Source organism: Camellia sinensis, chromosome 10 (genome assembly GCF_055761805.1).
Source record: "Camellia sinensis isolate YWXY chromosome 10, ASM5576180v1, whole genome shotgun sequence".
Taxonomy (NCBI): Eukaryota; Viridiplantae; Streptophyta; class Magnoliopsida; order Ericales; family Theaceae; genus Camellia; species Camellia sinensis.
The window spans coordinates 126763465-126769244 of NC_138970.1; the positions used below are offsets into that span (position 1 = coordinate 126763465).

Below are 5780 nucleotides of genomic sequence, written 5' to 3' on the forward strand. Positions count from 1 at the left end.
GCTATATATTCTTTGAAGCTCCAATCTCGGCACCAGCTTGGCATACATTCACACATATATACATATATTATCTACTACTACATATGCACAAACATAAATAATTGCATATTTATAGATTTTGAGATAGGATGAGGGAGGGAAGGAGCGAGAGAGAGAGAGGCGTCGAAAAATAGAGATATTTCCGGCGAATAGCTCGCCGAAAACAGAAAAACGTTGGGGATTTTCCAGTGAAGATGAAACGGAGAGGTGAGAACAACGCAAAGCTTAGTGGTAATGGTGAAGAGGAGAGAGCGGGCCGAGTTGACTCGGGCCAAAACATGAAGCAAGGATTCAAGAGGCAATTGGTGAAGTACGAGAGCTTGCCTGAGTACTTGAAGGACAACAAGTTCATATTGGACTATTACCAGTGCAAATGGCTGTTAAAGGAGACGTTGTTCACCATCTTCACTTGGCGCAATGAAACCCTAAAAATCTGGACGTAAGTCATTCATTGTTATTCAAATCGAATCGACTCAACCTCATGAATGAATCGTAAATCGAAATTGAAATTGAAATCAGTTTCTTTTTGAGTTTGAGTTTGAGTTTCAATTTGAATTTGAATTTGAATTTTCGTAGGCACTTGGAGGGGTTTATTATATTTGTTGTGTTGACCGTGTTGAGCTCGTTAGAGAAGACCAATATCGAAAGCTTGATCGTGAGTTTCTTCAGGTATCGTAATTTTTTAATAAACTTTTTCGTCCATTGAAAAATCATTTCTTAAGCTTGTGTTGGGACATACACCAGACCTACGCTTCAAACACCATGGATGATGATGATGATGATGGTGATGACATCGAAGACAGATGCCAACGGCTCAGATTCTTTTTTCCCGGTGAGTTTTCTACCCTCCCTACCTCCCTCCCTCCCCTCCTCTACACAATAAGACATGAAACGAGAAAATATATGGCAGTGTTTTGGCATAAATCAATTGATGTTAATTTATTTATTTTTTTCTCAAGATTAGCAAATATTAATTTATTAATAAAATTAAATTACAACTTAAAGAGGTCGCCTTTCTATTAACTCGACTGCCTAACCTTCGCTTAGTGACAAAACATGAAAAATGGATAACAGTCCACATTCTCTTCCGAGTCTGACTCAATGTTATTTAGCATTACGTGCAAATCAGAGTGGGTTGAGTTGTTGGAGTGAATAGCAACACTCATGTTTTTTTGAGTTAACTTGTTAAGGCCCATTTGTTTTCCTCTATCACAGTCCATTTCACAGTCTATTTTGGACTGTGAATGATGAACAGTGAAATGTCTCATGTTTGTTTTGGTTTTGGTTTTGGAGTTTCAGATTCAAAGTCTCCTTCGGACTACAATAGGCCTTGACAAGGGTATTGTTAGTCTAAGCGAGGAGGTGGTATTAGAAAATAGTCCGTTCGGCTTAGGGTGTTACCGATCGTCCGTTCGGTCAACCAGTAAACTGCAATTTTTTTTTTTTAACATGTTGGACATTTTTTTTTTGAATATTAATATTTAGATACCATTCGGTAAAGTTTACATTTTTTTGCTTATGTTTATGAAAAAATTATAAACTAGTTTTTGTTTATTTTTTAAAAAATAAAAACAAAATATTTTAAACAAATTAAAAATAAAAACTCAAATACATGTGTTGTTAATTTTAATGCATAAAATGTTTATTTTGTTTTTTTAATTATTTATGACAATGAAAATCATGCAAATCATAAAATTATAATAAATATCCAAAATAATAATGTTATACATAAATACAAACCACAATTATATGTAGAGTAAACTGTTGACGATGGAGAAATATTGACAATGGAGAGAGAAAGAGAGAGAGAGCTGTGTTTTTTTACCGTTGCGGAAGACGATATTACGCATTGAATATATGGTACCAAAATGTGTCTCCCTAGTTTTGAACACCAAACCATCTCTTGAGTCAATCTTTTTTTTTTATTTTTTCTTCTGTGTATTACGCGTTGGATATGTGGATGTTTGGGAAGTTACTATTTTACTAAGCTATTTTAGTTTTTAACTATTTTAGGAGTCTAAATTTTTGTGCTTCGAAAGATAGTTGGATTTTTTGTAATTGGATGTGATGTTTGTGAGAAAAAAAAATGAAATTATTATGGCTTTGATGTGACATTTTGTCGTAACAATTAAAAAAATATTAAATCCCTCACCAAAATGACAGCGAGAGAACCTCTTCTAAAGTGGTGGGTGGAGGAGATCGATTCGAATCGCTGAGAGATGAGAATCTGCAAAATGAGAGATAGAGTTAAGAAGTATGAGACATTATTTTCTAATACAAACGAGACACATAACAAAGAAAAAAACATGAAATCCCTCACCGAAATGGTGGCGAGAGAGCAGCTTCTAAAGTGATTGGTGGAGGAGATCAGTCTGAACCGCCAAGAGATGAGAATTTGAAAAATGGGAGATCAAGAAGTTATTGAGATTATTGATATAATTTATGCATTTCTCTAACGTTTTCAATTTGGTGTTAACATGGTTTTTTAATAATTGTCATTAATATTTTGAAAGGAAATATAAAGCGTGCGAAATTAGAAGAACTAAACTAGAATTCCTAAGAAGTTATTGAGATTATTGATATAATTTATTCATTTCTCTCACGTTTTCAATTTGGTGTTAATATGGTTTTTCAATAATTGTCATTAATATTTTGGAAGAAAATATAAAACATGCAAAATTAGAAGAACTAAACTAGAATTCGAAAGAAATTATTGATATTATTGATATAATTTATTCATTTTCCTCACGTTTTCAATTTGGTTTTAATATGGTTTTTCAACAATTGTCATTAATATTTTGAAAGGAAATATAAAACGTGCGAAATTGGAAGAACTAAACCAGGATTCCTAAGAAGTTATTGAGATTATTGATATAATTTATTCATTTCTCTCACGTTTTCAATTTGGTGTTAATATGGTTTTTCAATAATTGTCATTAATATTTTGGAAGGAAATATAAAACGTGCAAAATTAGGTGAACTATGTCTATGTACTAGACTAGAAGAAGATACCCAACTACAGAAGAGAGTTTTGAATCTCATTTGTATAATGTACTCTACTTATAAGCTGAATATTGAACTATGCATATACTAAAGTCATTCTGAAACATGGTTTGCCTGGCAGGATTCAGATCTAGGACACATCATGTGTGCATTATCGGCAGCCGCAGTGTTAGATATGGATGATGCTTCTAATAAGGCAATTTCTAGATGGCCTTGGTTTGTATTTCTAGCTGGGGCTATGGGCTGTTTAATTTGCAACTACCTCTCCCGCCTCTTTGCTTTCCATTCCAAACGCTGGAATGTGTTTTTCTGGCGCCTAGACTATGATGGCATCTCCTTAATGATAGTTTGCTCCTTCTTTGCCCCCATCTACTATGCTTTCTCTTGCAATCCATATTCACGATTCCTTTATCTGACCTCCATTTCATTACTTGGTATCCTTGTCATCATCACCGTCCTTGCACCTGCTCTATCCACTCCCCATTTCCGATCCTTCAAGGCCTCCTTTTTTCTATCCATGGGCTTCTCAGGGGTGATTCCAGTAACACATGACGTGGTTTTCTTTTGGGGCCACCCACAGATGCTTCTGGCCCTCGGATATGAGCTTGTCATGGGTGTTTTACATGCTGTAGGAGTGAGTTTCTATATTAGTAGGATACCAGAGTGATGAAGCCTGGTGCATTTGATATTGCAGGTCACAGCCATCAGATTTGCCATGTTTTTTTTGTGGTAAGAGCGCTTGCTCATAGCGCTGCCACCCTCCTAGTAATGGACTGGCATCGGGGTTTGCCAAACTGTGAGTGATAGGTTGAAGTAGCAACAGCTATGGATATATGGAAAATACCTAGCTAGCTGGCTAGCTAGACATGATGGCACACTGCTACTGCTACTGCTGCTGAGAGTATTATCCATTTGTCTATTGTCTCTATTGGTTTGGCTTAATAACCTTGAGAGCACAAGCTCACGTGTCCTGCATTTTTGTAATTGTTAGTATGGAAGGGTAGGCAGGTCATCTTGTATAATGTGAGATTCCATAAACATGTATTGTGATTACTTATTAAGCTATTATTCTATTTCTATAAACCTTTGTTTGAGTGTGGTATTGGTTAGGAATTAAGGTACTGATTATATTTGTTGGATGAGATTTTTTTTCTTCTTTGTTTCAAGGAACTGTGAGAGCATAACCCATGAGGTGGCTAAATTTGCCTTAAGAGATCAAAATTTTCTAGTTGGTTTAATATGGAAAATTATTAAACCAAATCCCATAAACATTACAAAGAATTCCCATTCTTAAATTATTTAAGTCAATTATAGTTTGATTCATACTTCAAGGTTTCATAGGAAAATTCTTAGAAATTCATGCTGATTTAAATGAAAATTTTGGAGAAATGGTAAAATTTCACCATTTGAGAACAATGAACACAATGAAATTTCATTTAATTTCTTCTTCAAAATTTCGTATTCGATATGAATCTTTTTTTATAGATCTCAATGAGAAGATTCTAAAAACCCTAATTTTATAAAAAGATTAGTATCTAGATCAAAAGTTACGATATTTTAAAATTTTAACATAAATTCAAAAATGATGTATTGTTTCATGTGCATAGTGTGTTCACTGCAAGTCAAGCTTTACAAAGGAAAATAACATTATTTTTTAAAAGTAAGTAGCTATTTTTTAATTGAGAATTACAAAAATGCTATCTATTGTAATTTGTAAGATAGAGACAGAGTTTTTACTCTCTAGGGATATGAAACTTGTTGGATAGAATTTTGAATATTTGCCTGCATATTGTAGCTAAGAAGAGATAACAAATATGCTACAATTGAAGATGCTCTAAACACATTTTGGTTAGAAACTATTCTTCATAATCTATCCTGTTGCTTCTCTCAACAATCTGATATATATATATATATAGGCTAAGCAAGTAGAGAAATGGTGAAAGACAAGGTGGAAGATAAAAGGAAGATAATGAAGCGAATGGAGTACTAATGGAGCTAATGGGAGACAAAAATGGAGCATTATCTCTAATGGATCAAACACTAGATAATGGAGGCTGAGTGTATATATATTTGGTAATGAATATATCAAAAAATGAGTTAATAAGGTATTCCAGCAGAACCAAAATTTAAAAAAAAAAAAAAAAAAAAAAAAAAAAAAAAAAAAACGGGTCTGATGGTATTTCGGGCCGGTTCAACAAAATCTGCTCTTAAGCCCAACTTCAAACGGGCATATCTCCCTTATCCAGACTCGGTTTTAGGTGATTATTGGGTCTAAATTGAAGCCCTAGAAGTCTACTATCCAATGGTGGTAATCTCACACTTAAATTCCAAGTATACAAAGAGATATGCCTAATTTAGTGAAGGTTGTTCATTTCCCTCGGGCCAAGTCAACAAAATGTGCTCTTAAGCCCAACTTCAAACGAGCATATCTCCCTTATTCGAACACATTTTTTGGTGATTCTTGGGTCTAAATTGAAGCCTCAGAAGTATTATTTCCAATGGTAGTAGTCTCACATTTAAATTCCAAGTGTACAAAGAGATATGCCTAATTTAGTAAAGGTTGTTCATTTCCTTCTTTATGACTTGATGCTCATTCTTTTCCTAAACTAGTTTTGTTTCGTCCCCTCCTATTTCCTTCAAATATAAACCTATAAAGAAGATGTTTCTAAATATTTTTTCAAAGAGTTCACCTCTCTTCCATTTATTTCCACTTTGTCCTTACTCAGTTTACTGAAAAG

The 5780-nt window shown here is 34.0% G+C and overlaps 1 pseudogene; it reads left to right on the forward strand.

Annotated features, from left to right (window-relative positions):
- The first annotated feature begins 233 nt into the window (after positions 1-233).
- On the forward strand, positions 234-3846 carry LOC114289574 (heptahelical transmembrane protein 3-like; annotated as a pseudogene).
- The last annotated feature ends 1934 nt before the right edge of the window (positions 3847-5780 follow it).